Source organism: Crinia signifera, chromosome 8 (genome assembly GCF_055691185.1).
Source record: "Crinia signifera chromosome 8, ASM5569118v1, whole genome shotgun sequence".
Taxonomy (NCBI): Eukaryota; Metazoa; Chordata; class Amphibia; order Anura; family Myobatrachidae; genus Crinia; species Crinia signifera.
In genome coordinates, this window is record NC_139224.1 from 160,631,349 (window position 1) to 160,652,190 (window position 20,842).

The window sequence follows — 20,842 nt, forward strand, 5'->3', positions numbered from 1 at the left end:
ATGGTTCTCTTAACTCGCCATGTTGATCTAGTGCATGTTGACTTTTTGGTGTCCAGCTATTTACTGTCGACATAGACACTGTCCACCTATCATCCGGATACCAATGACTAGTATGTAATATATCCCCTGACAGAATGGGGTAGATGTATGAAGCAGTGATAAGGGAGAAGGAGTTAGCCAGAGGAGAAGTGCCCCATGGCAACCAATCAGCTGCTCTGTATAATTTTATAGTATGCAAATGATACATGTTACTTCAGTGCTGATTGGTTGCCATGTGCCACTTCTACACTGGCTTACTTCCCCTCCCTTATCACTGCTTTATACATCTGCCCCTGTTGTGTGCATACCTCCCAACTTTCTCAATATTAAAATAGTGCCCGAAAAGGGGGCGTGGCGTATGTAAATGAGGTTGCGCCCCCATTTTCGGCCACGGATAGACGTTGTGCGCACGCGCACAGGGTCTATTCTGTCAGATTGGGGGGCCTCCCAACTGTCCCCCGTAGCGGGACACTGCCGGACGCGGGAGGGACGCGGGAACGTCCCCAAAAACTGTGACGTTAGGAGGTATGTGTGTGAGATATGTACTTTGTTCAATATTTTATATAAATACGATTTATACTATATATATATATATACTATTTCTGGCTGCACACATCTGTATTAGGATGATAGGAAGCGCAGTGAGGGGATATTGGTCAACCAGTATCTGATTTTGTAGGACCAGGTCACTATGGGGCACATTAGATGCACAGAGACCCAGCGCCACTCTGTCATTCATTATATCTACCACTAAGTGACACAGTGCTCTTATATACAGCATACTCTCCAACATGACCCATTCCATTAGGTACAAAATGCTCTGTTCCTGGACTTCCCTGCCAGTGGCAGTTACAGAGGTGGGACTCCAGCACAGTCCAATATTCAAAGAGGGGGGTCACATCAACTGCCAGTGAGTCCAGGACAGAGATGGTTGGAGTGGCATTACGTATGGCTCACCTTTTTGAATATTGGACTGTGCTGCAGCCAGAACCTCTGCTACTGCCACTGTTAAAGAAGTCCAGCATTTTGTACCTAATGGAATGGGCCATGTTGGAGGGTGTGGTACAGTAACCGGGGTGACTGTTAATAAGGCTGTGTGGCACATCAAGCGCCAAACCAGGAAATTACCTGCACATGTGTAAAACGGGTCCTGCACATTAGCAGTGCTCACATCACTGGAGGCATCCTGGGGTAAAAGGTCCCTGTGATCCACTGCTGCTGCCCAATTGTGCTGGGTACAAATCTACTGGCAGAAAATGGGTCCAACATGCTCCCATTTTCTGGGACACTTCCTGTTGCCGCCACAAAACGCCAGCAGCCTGGCAATTCTGCTGTGGTGTTTTGGGGCATTAAGATGGATGTCGCAGCCATTTCTGAACTGGGCCTACAGAACACACATATTACCCAGAATATTTCCTTCATTCACATCAGTCCCTTAGCCAGTGGAGCTTACAATCTAATACATATCCTGTGGACACACTAGCTTTAGTTTTTTATTTTGTCAGAAGCTGCTGCGGATCCAAACTTGGGGTGTTTTGACCCCTAATTCCACACCTGCCAGGAGGAGACATGGAGGTTTGGGTAGGGTATTAAACACGGAGAGAACATAACATCTTGTGGTGGTTTAGAGGTTTGGGTAGGGAATTAAGGTTAGTTGGAATTGGGTTTGGATATTAGGGTTGGTTTGGCAGATTGGGTTAGGGAGTGGTGGTTTCTCAGCCTTTTGGCCAAGATCAAGTGTAGTATCTGTTCTTATCAGTGGGTGCAGACCGACCCCCAGGGCCGGCTCTACCATTAGGCAGCTGCCTAGGGTGCCGGGATTTGGGGGGGCGCCACCAAGTCTGTCTTTCAAAAAATCAAGTGTATGAAGATCCTTGTTGTACTTAATACAGGTGGCGGCTGTGGAACTTCTAAGACCTCACCTTTATAATTTCCCTTGAGGCATACTTCCCTACGTTGCTTCCCCCTCCTCCTTTTACTCTGTTGTGAGTAGCACAGGAAGGCCTCCCATGGCAGGGGTTGAAAAACACCCTAGGTATCAGCTGAGAACCAGGTTGGAAGGCGATTAGCTGGCTGCTTAGAGCCCGAGGTGTAGTGTGCATCCGGGGAAACTTGGAGGTGCCATAAACCTAAACCGTGTCCCCACCAGCACGCATTGGCACTAGCACTGCGCACTTTCCCTTTAAGTATGCATTGCATGTACTTGCCCTGGGCCTTTTGGCTGGGGCATGCCAATTTTTCACACCCCCACCTAGCCTTCTGGCTAAGGTCTCTTTATTTATCTATTTCTCTTTACTCCTCTATTTTGTCACTTTTTTCACGTTTTCTGTTTTTTCATTAGTTTGGTCCTGTTTCTGGGCTGTGTGCGCGACCCTTATGGGCTATCCGCTCTCCATGTTCCAAAGCTCTCTCTCTTTGGGGGAGAGCTGTGGTCCCCGAGGGTGACACAGAGCCATAAGGCGGAGGGAAGCCTACCGAGGGTCTCTCCAAGCTTCAGCGAGAAGGACCCACCCGCCCCGAACCATTCGAGGGAAGAGGGTCGCTCTGAGCTTTGGCGAGGAGGACCCGCCGATTCCTATTTCCCCCTCTTAGGCCTTTTGGCTGAGAGGGGTTAGGGGAGTAACGGGACCTTTCTCCTTTGGGAGAGGGTCCATACGTATGTACGCCCCCTATGCACGATTTAGGTCACTGTATTGGGTGTTTGGAGCACCACCTCAGGCTCCAAGTACGGTTTCTATCCGTGTAGGAGGCGGGGTGCCAGTGGCCACGGTGCCACCCTCTGCTGTCACCACTGATAGTCCCCGCTGGGGTTAGTGGTGTGTGCTTTTCTTTTACTAGTATACTTTTCATAAGGTTGCCTTGTAATTTCATTCATTGTTTCCTCTTTTTTTTTTGCTCATTTATTTATCCTGTTAGGCGCTGCGGAACCCTTGTGGCACCATATAAATAAACAATCATAGATAAACAGTATGGGGTGGCATTTTATAAGTGGAGATATCTCTCTGTGCAGACAGATTTCAGCTGCATGGGTATGCGGTGCCAGGAATTGCCAACTGCAAATGACGCTGAGTGTGTAGCGTTCATTTAAACCCTCCTACCGGTTTGTCCCTGCAGCCAGTGTGATAAAGAAGCACTAGAACCACAGCAAGGAGGGGGCAGAGGAGAGGAGTGTGCTTAGGACTGGCTGGGAGGGAGGGAATACATGCTTCCAGTGCTGCTGCTATACAGAGTATAACAGAAGAGATGGATTATTAGAGTGCCTGCAGCCTTCTCAATGGTGCCTTTCTGTGCTGCAGTCTTACCCTCCTCATCGCTGCCCCCCCAGCTCAGGTAACTGGGTACTGGGCAGCCCACTCATGGCAGAGTGAAGGAGAGCTGTGTATGGAACACAGAGCTGAGATCACAGGAGAATGGATCAATGGGATTGTGGCCACAAGGTAAGGACACCCTGCTGGTGTCTCTCTTGTATCTTGCTCTAGTACTGTAGCTGGCATAGTAGTGCAATGGTCAAGCATCAACGGAACATAGCAATAAAGTTGTGTTATTCAAGATCATTTATCTTAATAAAATGTAACAATATTGCCAATGTCAGTTTTCATTGAGTGTGACAGGAGACATGTGGTTTTGTATATGTAGCGGTATTTGGTTCTGAGAGACCTCCCCACAGATGACAACAGTCACTAATCGCCTGGGACAGCCTCTTGTCCCTGGAAATGTTCCTATTTGTCATTAACAGCCAGCTGCATAGTACAGCTGTTCTTGTATGTATAGTGGTTCCCAAACCCGGTGCCGTAGCACCCTGGGGTGCCTTGGGGCACTTGCAGGGATGCCTAAGTTTGGTGGTCTGGGGCTGAATCAATGTAATAAGCAAAATTAGTGCTGGTGGCTGCCAGTCATAAAACATGTGGCTAATTCTGTCCCTCTCCACATCCCTTGGTGCCTTGGATTGTGGTCCAAATTCAAATTATTTACAGATGGAGACGGCCTAAACTTTCGCCAGCCCCGAAAGCCACCGGCTCCCGCCACGGGGGCACGCGCACGAGACGCTTGTGTGCCCCGTGGAAACGGAGCTCCCCCCCCCGGGTCCCCGCCGCCGGTCCCCCTCGCCTCCTTGACCCCCCCCTAACCCTGCCCGTCTCCCTGCCGCTGCACCGCCGACGGAGGATTGGGACGCGCGTGAGACGCACGCGCATCCCAGTTCAGTGTAGCCCCTGTCCGCCGGCGCTCGCCAGAGGGGAGGCTCTGGCAAGCCCCGGCCAAAGATGACAGGGGCTACATCTGTATGGCCAATGTAAATAGCCAAATTGTGGGCAAACAGCAGTGAATCCTGTCCATTACCACACAACTGACCAATATAAATACAATTTACTAAATTTAATATTTTTTTCCTGACTTTCTCAATTGAGAAACTTTGGGGTGCCATGGAAAAATTCTCACACTCTGGGGGAACCATGATTCCAAAAAGTTTGGGGAACCACTGGCATCAAGAAAAAAATTCTGAGGTTGTTGGCGCCGTGGTTGAAAAAAAGTTTTGTAACCACTGTTATACAAAGTACTATCCTCACTCTCTGTATTGTATTTCTTGTCTTTTAAAGTTAATATTGTAAATTGCGTGTCAAGTCATACTGGGACATGTAGTGCACTAAAGTCCACATAGATAGCACAGTGTGTTATGTATTTATTCAAAGTATCTCTGGGAAGTATTTTGTGGTGTTGGCAGCGATATTTTCATGATGTCTGTGTTCTGTTCTGATACAAGGATCAATGAGAAGTCTGAGCACTTGCTGCGTAGGAAAGCGGATTCTTACTGCTAGGCCAGGATGATCCACAGTTGTACTTCTTTGTGCAAAGCATTCCAGCAGATGAATCTTATTGGATGGTGGTGATATATGTTTTGACATGTGACAATGGGGCAACATAAACAAACATGGAGGCCGCTGGGTCCGACTCACAACCAGGCCCATTATAAGGTGTAATTGGGCATACTGGGAAATGTGGTTGGCCGATGACTGTGGTTTGCACTAGCTGACTGCTCTGTTGTATGATCTGATTCGCACACAAATGAATGAAGCTTTAGGTCCAGGAGCCACGCTGTGTGTGCTGTGTGTGTGTCAATCAGAGCAGACTGAATGCAGTGACATGAACCAGCTCAGTACTGGCAAAGTCACGCTGGCATTGTCCGTGGGGCCACGTGGGCCAGTGCAGGAATAGCAGTGAGACTAGTGAGATTGTGGCTGGAGATGGTGTAGCAGGACCACTTTGGATAGTCTGCAAAGCTCTGGCAAAAAGTGTCACTGGTTTTATATTGTGTAAAAGCATAGTTACTTCCCCTCCTGCATTCTGCAGGAGACTCCCTGATATAGCAGCAATCTCCCTCTCTCCCTCATTAGTCTAGCAATCTCCCTCATGTCACCTAGCCCACATTACACCGTTACATCATAGTTACTTCCCCTCCTGCATTCTGCAGGAGACTCCCTGACATAGCAGCAATCTCCCTCATTAGTCTTGCAATCTCCCTCATGTCACCTAGCCCACATTACACTGTTACATCATAGTTACTTCCCCTCCTGCATTCTGCAGGAGACTCCCTGACATAGCAGCAATCTCCCTCTCTCCCTCATTAGTCTAGCAATCTCCCTCATGTCACCTAGCCCACATTACACTGTTACATCATAGTTACTTGCCCTCCTGCATTATGCAGGAGACTCCCTGAAATAGCAGCAATCTCCCTCATGTCACCTAGCCCACATTACACTGTTACGCTATAGTTACCTCCCCTCCTGCACTCTGCAGGAGACTCCCTGACATAGCAGCAATCTCCCTCATTAGTCTAGCAATCTCCCTCATGTCACCTAGCCCACATTACACTGTTACATCATAGTTACCTCCCCTCCTGCATTCTGCAGGAGACTCCCTGACATAGCAGCAATCTCCCTCTCTCTCTCATTAGTCTAGCAATCTCCCTCATGTCACCTAGCCCATATTACACTGTTACATCATAGTAACCTCCCCTCCTGCATTCTGCAGGAGACTCCCTGACATAGCAGCAATCTCCCTCTCTCTCTCATTAGTCTAGCAATCTCCCTCATTTCACCTAGCCCACATTACACTGTTGAGATAGCTAACAATTGTAATAGAAGCTGTGTAATAACCTTCTATAGATGTTACTGTATTATATTATTGTTTATGTATCATACAGTGTCATACTACGCTGCTCTGTACAGGTAATAGGTAATCATTAACATCAATCCGTTACCCATTGGAGCTTACAGTCTAAATTCCATCACACAAATACACATGTTCCTATATATGTATATGCATGTGCTGTGCCAGTATCTTAGGGGTACATTTACTAAAGGATAAATTAAAATATATGATGTTGCCCATAGCAACCAATCAGTTTCTGTTGCTATGGGCAATTCTTTCTAGATTGCATTTTTTAGCATCTTAAGTAAATGTACCCGTTCGCACATAGTGATATGGAAATTACACTTATGATACCTTTGTGTATTATTTGTCGGGCAATTCAGACCCACACGGGGAATCCGAACGGACCTGAATAAGATCCATAGTAGGGATGGCCATCGACCATCGATGATTCTAAATACTTTTGCCATCGATGTAAGAGAACCAGATGTTTTGCTGGTTTTTTTTTAAAGTGCCAGAACACGGAGCATAGCTCCGCCCCCGACACTTGCGAAGCCCCCCCCCCTCGTGTTTTGATTGGCCCACAGGCCAATCAATCAAACACAATGGATGACCATCGATATGTAAAAATATTGATGGTCAGCCATTGCATAGTTTAGCACTATCGATGGCCGGTTGCAGAATTGCCATCGATGGCAACCATCGATGGCAATGGCCTAAAGGGGTTCATGGAACTGGGGTAAAAAAAACACTATATGGAGCTAGTTATTGAAAAAACATCCTCGTATATAGATAAAGCTGCAAATAATACAAATGTATTTTATATCTCATACAAATGTACATAAACGCAAGATCTACAAAAAGTAACAAGCAGCTAAATGAATGATTTGCATACAGGACAGGATAGGACAGACAGTGACACGATCCACTTTGGCTCGTACACCTCTGTTGTTGCAGCATCAGCAGCAGCACGGAGGAATAAGAGGTTTCTGCTGTGACCCAGGATTGCGGCGTGGGGGTAATAAGGGGGTTCTGCTGTGGCCCGGGATTGCAGGGTGGGGAAATAAGGGGGAGTGCTGTGACCCGGGATTGTGGCGTGGAGGAATAAATGGGAGTGCTGTGACCCGGGATTGCCGTGTGGGGGAATAAGGGGGTGTGCTGTGACCCGGGATTGCAGCGTGGGGGAATAAGGGGGTGTGCTGTGACCCGGGATTGCAGCGCGGGGGAATAAGAGGGTTCTGCTGTGACCTGGGATTGCAGTGTGGGGGAATAAGGGGGAGTGCTGTGACCCGGGATTGCAGCGTGGGGGAATAAGAGGGTTCTGCTGTGGCCCGGGATTGCAGCGTGGGGGAATAAGGGTGTGTGCTGTGACCCGGGATTGCAGCGTGGGGGAATAAGGGGGTGTGCTGTGACCCGGGATTGCAGTGTGGGGGAATAAGGGGGTGTGCTGTGACCCGGGATTGCAGCGTGGGGGAATAAGAGGGTTCTGCTGTGGCCCGGGATTGCAGCGTGGGGGAATAAGGGGGAGTGCTGTGGCCCGGGATTGCAGCGTGGGGGAATAAGGGGGTGTGCTGTGACCCGGGATTGCAGCGTGGGGGAATAAGAGGGTTCTGCTGTGACCCGGGATTGCAGCGTGGGGGAATAAGAGGGTTCTGCTGTGGCCCGGGATTGCAGCATGGGGGAATAAGGGGGAGTGCTGTGGCCAGGGATTGCAGCGTGGGGGAATAAGGGGGTGTGCTGTTACCCGGGATTGCAGCATGGGGGAATAAGGGGGAGTGCTGTGGCCCGGGATTGCAGCGTGGGGGAATAAGGGGGTGTGCTGTGACCCGGGATTGAAGATTGGGGGAATAAGGGTGTGTGCTGTGACCCGGGATTGCAGCGTGGGGGAATAAGGGTGTGTGCTGTGACCCGGGATTGCAGCGTGGGGGAATAAGGGGGTGTGCTGTGATCCGGGATTGCAGCGTGGGGGAATAAGGATGTGTGCTGTGACCCGGGATTGCAGCGTGGGGGAATAAGGGGGTGTGCTGTGATTTATCTGCAGTCATCAGCTCAGCCATATACCCGGATTCCAATACAAGAAGGGAAGAATGAGTATTAGAAAGGCCGAGTGGGGTCTCGACATAGAAATTAAAAAACCTGACAAACTCATGTCGATCTTTTCACATGTTGACCATATATGTCGACAAATGCTTGTGTCACTATCGACCTAGTATATGTTGGCCATTTCAGGTGTTGACGTAATCACTGTTGACCATTAGTGGTTGACTGAGACATTGCAGGGTTGCCGACCCTCCCGGAATTCCCGGGAGTCTCCCGAAAATCGGGTCCTCCTCCCGGCCCCCCGGAAGGGTGGGCAATCCTCCCGGAATCTGGGGGACCCCCCTGAGTCCCCGAATCGCGGCATTTAAATGCCGCAATCCGCGGGTCTCAGAGGAGGGGGCGGGGCTAAAATGGCACAATCGCGTCATTTTAGCCCCGCCCCCTCCATAGAGATCAGTCATTTTTCCTGTTTCCCGTAATGGGGGCGGGGCTTAATGACGTCACAGTCAAGCCCCGCCCCCCGATCTGGTAAGGAAAGTCTCCTCTCCGGGCTTCTCCCGGAGAGGAGCATTTATAAGTCGGCAACCCTGAGACATTGTCTATCGTTTATCCCAGTACCGCTGCACATGCTGCTGTAGCTGAGTGCAGCACTTCTCCTCTGCCTGCAGGTGGGGTGGGGTGGTGTGGACTAAGGGTCCTACCAGAGGCGTACCTAGATATTAGTAGGCCCCATATTTGGGTGAGTTATTTTGTTTCTGTGCAGGGTAAATACTGACTGCTTTATTTTTACACTGCAATATAGATCTCACTTTGAAGTAAAACCCCACCCAAATCTAATTCTCTCTGCACAAGCACCTGCAGTGCACATGGTTTTGTCCATCTAAGAAGGAATTTGTCAGAAAGAGTGAACCAGAATAACCCCCATAGTACCTACTGTCGCTCAATGTGCTGCCTGATTTGTTTAGCGCTGCAGAATATGTTCGCGTTCCGTTAGTGATGACCTTGCATTACCTCTGTCCCCGCTACTTATGTTACAGAAGAGGGAAAGTGAATTGTGCAACCCTCCCCCTAGTTGTTCTCCAGAAGCACAGGGCAGGTGGGGGGTCTTCCACTTGTCTTACTTCTGCCTCCGGTAGGCGTTCTCAGCTGTCCTTCTGCTCACGGGCACAATAGAAGCTGCATTACAGGACCCTGCAGCTGTCTATGGGAGGCTGGAAATCCCACACGGCCTTTGTGAGCTGTAGTGTGGAGACCCCCATCTGATGTGACACACTTTGTGTGGGATTTATAACCCAGCACTCTGCATAATGAAGGGTTCTCATACCGAGGTCCCACAAATAAACCACTGGGCGGAAAACATAGTTTAACCATTTGCGGGGAAAGTATACGTGAGTTACTCATCCGGAAACATATTTTTTTGAGGTTGGTAAATTGCCGATGTGAATAATTATCATAAGCAAGGGAAATATACATTATGGGCAAGTCAGTCAATGTTTCCATCTCAGGCTGCAGTACGGATGGAGTAATGGTTATCATTACTGCCTCACAGAGCTGAGGTCATGGGTTCGATTCCCACCATGGCTCTAACTGTGCGGAGTTTGTATATTCTCCCCGTGCTTACGTGGGTTTCCTCTGGGTACTCCGGTTTCCTCCCTCAATCCAAAAATATACTGGTCGGTTAATTGGCTCCCAAAAAAATTAACCTTACAATGAATGTGTGTGTGGTAATCACCTTGGATGCAGCCAGCGATACAAAATATCAGGATTTTATTGCAGGATGGCCTTGATTGATAATTATTATAATTATTATCGTTTATTTATAAGGCGCCACAAAGGTTCCGCAGCGCTGAACAATACACAAATGAGCAAAAACACATAACGAATTTCAGTACAAGACAGTTTAGGACAAGTACATGGTAAATATGGATAGTTACATCAGGTGACTGGACACTGAAGCAATCATCACGGTGGCAGAGGTTTATATATTCTAAGAAAGGCCCAGGAGAAATTCTTTAAAGTTTGGTTGCCATATGTTATTTCTTTTACAGATCTTGAAAAAGACCGTATTAGACAATTTGTTAAACTGGGTACTTGTTTCCTAGCAGGGGGCCTAGATTTGTTACGTACGCAAACATACTGAAATAGCATCACATTACGTTATAGTAACATGCGATGCAATGCAATGCGATTTTCCCGTTCCCGCACCCTGTCATTCCCGCCCCCTGTCAGATCCTGTCAGAAATCACTCTGAGGTGATATTCTCTCGTGAGAAGAAGTGTACCTCAGAGCTGGTGGTGATTTATTGAGATTTTGGAGTATTATTGCAATTATTGAGATGGCTGCATCTGTGACCGTGTTCACACTGCCTCAGACGGAGGAGGAGGCTATCTGTTTCTTTCAAGGACACGATCTCCTTCCGGTGGCGCAGAATTGCGCGAATGGCCACGTGATGCACCTTTCAGTCAAAGAATGCATGTGGCGCTGCCATGTGAAAGCGTGCCGGCTGAAGGGGAGCCTGAGACCGACACACTGGTTTCCTGGGTGCCACTTGTCGTTTGTCACCCTGGTGCGCTTTATATACTCATGGGCCCAGGAGCTGGCATCCATTGAGTACTGTCAGCAACAGCTGGACATTAAAAAAAAGGCGGCTGTTAAATAATAGATGGATGTGGGAGGCATGCACGATGGACCTCATGGCGCAGTCGCAGCGCCATATTGGCGGTCCAGGCCACATCGTTGAGGTTGACGAGAGCATGTTTGTCAGGAGGAAAAGTAATGTTGGCCGTATGTTCCCACAGCAGTGGGTTTTTGGGGGAATATGCAGAGGAACGGGACAGTGCTTCCTCACAATGGTGCCAAGATTCGATGCAAGCACATTGATGGCGGCTATTCTGGATAATGTAGAGACAGGCACCACAATATACAGTGACTGCTGGATGGCGTACAGCACTGAGCAACTGGAACTTGCTGGGTACCAGCACGCCCGAGTGAATCACAGATTTAACTTTATAGACTATAGATTCTTCTGGCGATGCCCCCCCGCCTGGCGAGGGATGCTTACAGCATCCCAAAATGCGGTAAAAACCCGATAACAGGGTTTTTACTGCATTTCTAGCTTAGAGAATCTCCCCCTCAGTCTCCACGCTTTGATAAATCTCCCATTTTATTTCCTTCAGTGCAAAAGCACAAAAAAACAAGATGGTGGCTGCACTTGCGTAACACAAGCTGCACAATTGCACCTGCTCATAGGATCTATGAGTTTGGGCTTTCAGTGGGAGGTCAGCCACCCTTCAAGGAGGAAGCCATTCAAACTGCACAAAGATGTGGGCACAATAAAGCAATGGGAATAAATGTCAAAAGCTGACAGGCCAGAACAACACGCAGACGCTCGCCCCCACACTCGTTCAGGGGGAAAGTTGCATCAATAAGGAGGTGGGGGTGGGGCCGGATGAATGGCAGCAAATAGACCCTGACAGTCGGTGCTTAGATGTGACTTTGTAAGGGCTGCACTGAAGTTGGGGATGCTGAGGGGCTGCACATTACGCATTAGATGCAATCTTAGTTCCTCTCCACCTCCCTACATTCAACGCCGGTTGTGCTGCGATAACAAAACAGTGAACATGGCTCGGACCGAACCTACTGGGAATGCAAGGAAGTGCCCATGTATGTTAGTCCTTACTTATGTTACAGGCATCACGCTTAGCTAGGAAGTCGCCGTGGTTACTAGAGCCTAAGGGCGAGATGTACTAAAGGGAAAATGTGGTAAACCCCCCATTTTACCGCATTTTCCTATGTATCAATACCCGTCCGCCCCATTTTCGCTAGGCAGGTTATCGCCATCCTCTGGGCTTCTTTCGCCGTCCGCCGTCCGTGCGCCCCCCCTGCTTTGATCTCCTCCTCCCCCAGGTGTCACAGCCGGGAGGACATCCAGCTTCAGGGGGGAGAAGGAGACGCAGGGGGACGGTGGCAGCCGCCGGGAGGTGACGGAGACCCCCGCAGACCACATCACAGGTCATACATGCCTACTTTTGAAAACTAGTTTCAGGGAGATTATAGTTGGTAGTAGAATTTTGCACAGTGCCCCATTGAGGGGGCGTGTCATGCTCCACCCAAAGGACGTGCCTAGTTCCATATATGGAGAGATTGTGAACAGACTTTGTGAATGTGACACCTAGAAGTGTGGGGGTGTGTACTGCTACATCTGAGAGGAATCTTTTAAAAGGACTTATATCCAAATGTAGATGAGCCCCACAGCAGATAGTAAGAGATACTATACTTGGTAAAGTGCTGGGAAATAGTGCTGATGACTCAATGTAAATGTATCTGTCTCTCAATAACTTTTTTTCCCAACAAATTAATAGTGTAATGTGGGCTAGGTGAAATGAGGGAGATTGATAGACTAATGAGGGAGAGAGGGAGATTGCTGCTATTTCAGGGAGTCTCCTGCAGAATGCAGGAGGGTAGGCAACTATGTCACAGGTATCGCGGGGGTCTCCGTCACCGCAACCCGATGCTAGCCGCATATGTTAGTACATATGCGGCAGCATCGCGGCGGTTGTTAGGCGAAGGGCGGCGATGTATATTAATACGTCCCGCCCAAAAACAGAGTGGGAGATATAACAAACTTTGCAGAGAAATAGAGGGGAGAAATGGGTTGGTACTTTATCTCCCTATACATTATCTCTCTTAAAGGTCTGATATATAAGGTTTGAGTGACAGAGATAATAGGCCTGATTCAGATCTGCACGCTGGTCTGCAAATGTTCGGAGCCCAGTGAGCAGGTAAACGCCACCCTGCACAAGTGAAATCCTGCTCATGTGCACAGGTGCAAATGCGTTTGCAGCCGTGCACCCAGGGGGAAGCCATTCATAATCACTCACCAGCTAATGGATCCCCCCAGTTCGCAAACTTACTCAGCGCTGCAAAGGCTGTGGGGAGAAGAAGAACCTCCCTCCCAACAGCCAGTGGGGCACTCCTGAATAGGGCCCAGTGTCACTTGTTCAATGTTTTATATATATATATATATATATATATATAATTTTTATTGACATACAAAACATTTCACATTGCACAATTAGCCCAGGGTTGCCTACCCTCACGGAATGGCCGTTAGGGTCCCGAAAATCGGGTCTACCTCCCGGCCCCCGGAAAGGTGTGCCACCCTCCCGGATTCTGGGGGACCCCCGCTCGCCCCCCCTTTGTGGCTTCCTCCCCCCTGACCACGGTGTTTAGCTAACCTGATTTGCCGATCTCCGGGAGGGGGCGGGGCTAAAGTGTCATAATCGCATCAGATTTGAAGATAGGCAAACGGGGTAATTTTCCAGCATGGGGGCGGGGCTTATTGATGTCACACTCAAGCCCCACCCTCAAACGCTTGCTGAAAGTCTCCTCTAACAAAAGTCAGCAACCCTGAATTAGCCAATGAACATCATATTACAAGTACATTTGACAAAGGCAATAAAGATACACGAGTATACACGAACCACAATAGTAGAGTACAAACAGTAATATGTAAAGAGTGTGGAATAATATAACGGGCATTTTTGTAATGTATCAAAAGGGGGGGCTTCTCCAAAACAGTCATATTATACCAAGTGGACAAACTTTCTAATATCTCATTCTGTGGTGGGCAACGTAAGTGGATTCGGTATGAAATCCCGACGGTCAAAATCCCGACGGTCATAATACCGACAGCAATTGACAGAAAGTCAAAATCCCGACATGGTCAAAATCCCGACATTTAAAATCCCGACATGGTCAAAATACCGACAAGGTCAAAATACCGACATTTAAAATCCCGACAAGTTCAAAATACCGACACATAGAATGTAGACAGGTGAAAAAGTCAACATGACTTTCGGGCGACAGCTCGCGAGGTCGATATGGGCTTTTCACAGTTTTTTTACCTGAATGTCGACACAGTCGACATGGACACAGTTGGAAGTCAACCGCAGCCCCTCGCATAGCTCGCTGCGCTCGCAATGCTTCGGGCACGGTGCCTCGCTACGCTCGGCACACTATTTTATTCTCCCACCGCGCCCTAGTGGATGGTAGGGCATGAAATACCGCCTGTCGGCACATGTCGGGTCAAGAAACAGTGAAAAACCCATGTCGACCTCGCGAGCTGTCGCCCGAAAGTCATGTTGACTTTTTCACCTGTCTACATTCTATGTGTCGGTATTTTGAACTTGTCGGGATTTTAAATGTCGGTATTTTGACCTTGTCGGTATTTTGACCATGTCGGGATTTTAAATGTCGGGATTTTGACCATGTCGGGATTTTGACTTTCTGTCAATTGCTGTCGGTATTTTGACCGTCGGGATTTTGACCGTCGGGATTTTGACTGCATCCCGCGTAAGTATATAGGGCAACCAGATATCAAAAAATTTAGAAGAAGTGCTAATGATATATGGTCAGAGAGTATCCATTTTGACAATATGGTTTTATTTGCCTCCGTCAATGTTTTAATGCCCCCATATTGGTGTGGTAATCAAACCCATGACCTCAGTGCTGAGTAAATGACACTAGCGAGGTATTCTGCATTATTGTCATATGCAGTGTTACAGGATCCGAGGTCCCGTACGCACTAGATGATATAGATTGTAAGCTTGCAGCAGGGCTCGCCTACCTCCAAGTCTGTCTGTTGTTACCCAGTTTGTTTTATCACTGTCTGCCATTGTAAAGTGCAACGGAATCTGCTGCGCTATATAAGACACTGTAACGGAATCTGCTGCGCTATATAAGACACTGTAACGGAATCTGCTGCGCTATATAAGAAACTGTAACGGAATCTGCTGCGCTATATAAGACGCTGTAACGGAATCTGCTGCACTATATAAGACACTGTAACGGAATCTGCTGCGCTATATAAGACACCGTAACAGAATCTGCTGCGCTATATAAGACGCTGTAACGGAATCTGCTGCGCTATATAAGACACCGTAACAGAATCTGCTGCGCTATATAAGACACTGTAACGGAATCTGCTTCGCTATATAAGAAACTGTAACGGAATCTGCTGCGCTATATAAGACACTGTAACGGAATCTGCTGCGCTATATAAGACACTGTAATGGAATCTGCTGCGCTATATAAGACACTGTAATGGAATCTGCTGCGCTATATAAGACACTGTAACGGAATCTGCTTCGCTATATAAGAAACTGTAACGGAATCTGCTGCGCTATATAAGACACTGTAACGGAATCTGCTGCGCTATATAAGACACTGTAACAGAATCTGCTGCGCTATATAAGACGCTGTAACGGAATCTGCTGCGCTATATAAGACACTGTAACGGAATCTGCTGCGCTATATAAGACACCGTAACAGAATCTGCTGTGCTATATAAGACGCTGTAACGGAATCTGCTGCGCTATATAAGACGCTGTAACAGAATCTGCTGCACTATATAAGACGCTGTAACGGAATCTGCTGCGCTATATAAGACACTGTAACGGAATCTGCTGCGCTATATAACACACTGTAACGGAATCTGCTGCGCTATATAAGACACTGTAATGGAATCTGCTGCGCTATATAAGACGCTGTAACGGAATCTGCTGCACTATATAAGACACTGTAACGAAATCTGCTGCACTATATAAGACACTGTAACGGAATCTGCCGCGCTATATAAGACACTGTAACGGAATCTGCTGCGCTATATAAGACACTGTAACGGAATCTGCTGCGCTATATAAGACACTGTAATGGAATCTGCTGCGCTATATAAGACACTGTAACGGAATCTGCTGCGCTATATAAGACACTGTAACGGAATCTGCTGCGCTATATAAGATGCTGTAACGGAATCTGCCGCACTATATAACACAACTGAGGAAGCCGCTGACCCTAAGGCGGAGAAACGCGTTTTGTTGCTGACCACTGACTGCCAGATACAATCACCGCAGACTATTGCTGCCACTACTGACTGGAGCAGCTGTTGGACTCATTGGTGTTGCAGAGCTTTTCACCTTCTCTCCGTATAAAATAGGAGAGCTCCTCTCAAATATACAGAGGTAAACTGTGTACCCAAGAGCATGGATACTGCGCTATATAAGACACTGTAACGGAATCTGCTGCGCTATATAAGACACTGTAACGGAATCTGCTGCGCTATATAAGACACTGTAATGGAATCTGCTGCACTATATAAGACGCTGTAACGGAATCTGCTGCAGTATATAAGACACTGTAACGGAATCTGCTGCGCTATATAACACACTGTAACGGAATCTGCTGCGCTATATAAGACACTGTAACGGAATCTGCTGCGCTATATAAGACGCTGTAACGGAATCTGCTGCACTATATAAGACACTGTAACGAAATCTGCTGCACTATATAAGACACTGTAACGGAATCTGCCGCGCTATATAAGACACTGTAACGGAATCTGCTGCGCTATATAAGACACTGTAACGGAATCTGCTGCGCTATATAAGACACTGTAATGGAATCTGCTGCGCTATATAAGACACTGTAACGGAATCTGCTGCGCTATATAAGACACTGTAACGGAATCTGCTGCGCTATATAAGATGCTGTAACGGAATCTGCCGCACTATATAACACAACTGAGGAAGCCGCTGACCCTAAGGCGGAGAAACGCGTTTTGTTGCTGACCACTGACTGCCAGATACAATCACCGCAGACTATTGCTGCCACTACTGACTGGAGCAGCTGTTGGACTCATTGGTGTTGCAGAGCTTTTCACCTTCTCTCCGTATAAAATAGGAGAGCTCCTCTCAAATATACAGAGGTAAACTGTGTACCCAAGAGCATGGACACTGCGCTATATAAGACACTGTAACGGAATCTGCTGCGCTATATAAGACACTGTAACGGAATCTGCTGCGCTATATAAGACACTGTAATGGAATCTGCTGCGCTATATAAGACGCTGTAACGGAATCTGCTGTGCTATATAAGAAACTGAAAATATTTTTTTTTTTTTAAAAGTGAAAGATATCGTTCAGAACGGGCTTTCTGGGCTATATCGTTCACTATATCATCTAGTGTGTACACTCAAGATTGTTAACGATGCGCTCTCCCGCGTGTCATTAACTATGATTGATGTCTAGTGAACATGCTGGTCAATTTGGCTATATTGCTGATGCTGACGTTACTGAACTATATAGCTTGCCGATATCTTTTAGTGTGTATGCATAATTTCAAGACCCGCGGCTGATATTGTTAATTCCATCAGCCGTGGCCCCTAACTTCTAGTGTGTATGGGGATTTACCTTTTCCTTACCGTATGCTGCCTTTACATTCCTCTGTCTCACTTATCTTATCTAACATGTCCCTCTGTGCTGCTGTGACACTCCTGTACAAATGTGTCTGTTATCCTGAACTACTGTAGGAGTCCTCCACCTTCCTATCTGCGGACCCCTCCCTGTTCTGTCATCCATCCTCTGCTCCTCTGTGCAATCTCCAACTCCCACACCATCATAGCAAAGGAGGAACTACCATATGTGTGAGGCCCACGGCTGGGAGGGGAACCCACCTTCCCTGTCACAGCCCTGTGTGTGGATATGTGGTTTTTTTATGTATACATGTTTTGTCATTGACAATTAATGGTTTGGAATTAATGGGCAATGGTTTCATCATCGTTGGTGGAGATCTGATGGTCTAGTCTCTTTTTTGTTTGTTTGTTTTCTTGGTGCCAGTGAACAAAATGTTGCCTTCCCCAAGATTTTTGGACACCATCTATACGCAGTGTCCCACAGTGGGGGAGTAAGGTTTCGAGGCCCCCCCCCCTCACCCACTCCTGGTGGAATGACCAGCTGCTCCTGGAGCACTAGGCATGCTTCCAGTGTGATGGAAACGGGGAGTGGTTAGCGAGAACATCAATTTCCTCTAAGCCACACCCCCTCATTACCTAAAAGTTGAACGGTATAGAGTCCCCTTGAATCCGCCTACAGCCCATAGAACCAGTTGTTGACTGCAAGCTTCAACTCATCATCACTTCCAAAACATTTGCCGGACCTCTCCGAGCTTAATGAAAAGGTGCAAATCATGTGGAGCAAGGTCCAGACTATAGGACGGATGATGGAACAGTCCAGAACTGAGACAAGCGATGTCACTTTTTGTCATCGTCCATTATTGAACATTTCACAGCACTTTTCCTCATCGCCATGCACCTACTTTTATTGTCGACACATTTCGGCCGATCTCATTTTCTGGACATGAGAAGCTGATTGGATGGAGCACCATACAAAACATTTCGTAATGAGGAGTGCTAGCAAGAAAATCCGGCCCTTTATCTAACTCAAGGTTTGCTACATCTCCCTCTAAAGCTGGGTACACATATATACAATTGTCGGGCCGTTCTTTCGTTCTGGGTCGGACAGCCGTTCAATTGTATATGTGTGTACGCTGTCCCGTACGAGCGATAATTGGCAAAAAACTGTCTTGACCGTCCATACTCGGTCGGTCGAAGGTTCTTTGCTGTTTAATTTTCATCCGACAGGACGGCCTCATATCGGTACAAAAGTGCAGTGTGTACGCACGTTCGACTGATATGCTGCCTTCCTTGCTACTATACTTTGGCGACCACCCCGGCATCTTCACTTCAAGACGCGCTGCTCCCGGCTGCTGGTACCCGCTCTGCTCCGCTGTATACTAGAGACGCAGAGATCCTTCTTCCTCGGCGTCTCTGCTCAAAATGATTTCAGGCCAATCAGGAGCCGAGAAAGTCGGCTCCTGATTGGCCAGAAATCATTTTGAGCAGAGACGCAGAGGAAGAAGGATCTTTGCGTCTCTAGTATACAGCGGAGGCAGAGCGGGTACCACAGCAGCCGTGAGCAGCGCGTCTTGAAGTGAAGATGCCGGGGTGGTCGCCAGAGGACAGGTGAGTAGGATTTGCTTCCCCAGGTACCCCTTTGGATTACTACGGATCCAGGACCCCGGACTCTTCAGCCCTGGAGCCCCGGACCCTGACCAGCCCCGGAACCAAGCCACCGGACCGGACCCTGGGACCTACCTACGGGATCAAGATAGGTAAGTATCAGTGTGTTTGAGTAATGTATGTATTAAACTTTTATTTTTCTAAAGTGTCAGTGTGTATTTATTTAACTATTTTTTTTCTGTGGAACTACAAGTGCCAGCGGGCCCTTTAATGCCCCGCATGCTGGGACTTGTGGTTCTCCAAGTCCCATACGCAGAGGGAAGGCACTCGCCAGCCACCAGGGTGTGCTGAGCTGGGGAGAGAGGCTGTGCTTTGGCAGCAGTCTGTCATCACTCTTCTCACTGCCTGGCTCCCTGCAATGGGGGGGGGCCTCCAGAAGACCCAGGCCTGTGTAAAAAGTAACCAACCCCCCCTCTCGAATCGATCATACCTGTGCCTGGAAGCCCAATACCAAGTAATATACAATCTCTGGCACCATGGGCCTTATTCAGATGTGGCTACTGTGTGCAGGTGCCAGACTCGTACTGTGCGTGTGTAATAGGTGATGTAGGATGCAGGATGGCAGCAGACCGCCAGTGGTATCACAGATGATTCGATGCTGCGTCTTCTGCTGCATTACCATATTAGTGATATCCCGGCTGCTTCCATATAAGCAGCAGTGACAGTAACTCCAACCACATCTGAGCCTGTCCTTCCTTATCAGTAATCAGTCTTTGGGATGTTTGGCGTGTAGATCTCTGTGTATAATGGCAGCCAATGTGTCAGGGGTGCGTTATTCAGTGTACTGTCATCTCTGTTGTTACTCTTATCTACTACAGCAGAAACGAGTTCCCCGGTGACCTATTCTGCCTGGAAGACAGCAAATGCAGCCAGCTGTGTATGTGCTGTGTAGGCAATACTAAGAGGACCTGATCATCATGACTGAGCGATCTACAGGGCACGGGTATAGCTGTAGTGGCCTCAGGACACGGGCATGGCTGTAGTGGCCGCAGGGCACGGGTATGGCTGTAGAGGCCGCAGGGCACGGGTATGGCTGTAGTGGCCGCAGGGCACGGGTATGGCTGTAGTGGCCGCAAGGCACGGGTATGGCTGTAGTGGCCGCAGGGCACGGGTATGGCTGTAGTGGCCGCAGGGCACGGGTATGGCTGTAGTGGCCGCAGGGCACGGGTATGGCTGTAGTGGCCGCAGGGCACGGGTATGGCTGTAGTGGCCGCAGGGCACGGGTATGGCTGTAGTGGCCGCAGGGCACGGGTATGGCTGTAGTGGCCGCAGGGCACGGGTATGGCTGTAGTGGCTGCAGGGCACGGGTATGGCTATAGTGGCCGCAGGGCACGGGTATGGCTGTAGTGGCCGCAGGGCACGGGTATGGCTGTAGTGGCCGCAGGGCATGGGTATGGCTATATAGCTACATCTTATGCAATAGGATACGCATATGGTGTATTTTTGCACTCCTTTTGGGACACAATATCATCCATTATCCATGTAATCTTCTGTTCACGCAATGGATCAATTATCGTCAGACTGTGCATGTGCTGCGATCATAATGCGCATGCGCCGAGGTACCGATGCGATCCTGCTGGCAATGATGAATGCATGGACTGACAGGAAGTGACTGCGGGGATGGTAACAGGGTTCTTACAGGGAGTGGTTAGTAAAATGCAGGCGCCTCATCGCCTTTATCGAGGTGTGTATCTGCCGGCA

At 48.4% G+C, this 20,842-nt stretch overlaps 1 protein-coding gene and 1 pseudogene across 1 annotated transcript in view; both read left to right on the plus strand.

Moving 5' to 3' along the window:
• The first annotated feature begins 1,746 nt into the window (after positions 1 to 1,746).
• LOC146029980 (U2 spliceosomal RNA) lies at positions 1,747 to 1,836 on the plus strand (annotated as a pseudogene).
• Positions 1,837 to 3,195: 1,359 nt separating this feature from the next.
• Positions 3,196 to 20,842, plus strand: part of ST3GAL3 (ST3 beta-galactoside alpha-2,3-sialyltransferase 3) — a 303,695-nt gene continuing 286,048 nt past the window's right edge. Inside the window, exon 1 of the mRNA XM_083157570.1 lies at positions 3,196 to 3,476. The gene's annotated coding sequence lies outside the window, so the exon portion shown is untranslated. The remainder of the gene's footprint in view (positions 3,477 to 20,842) is intronic.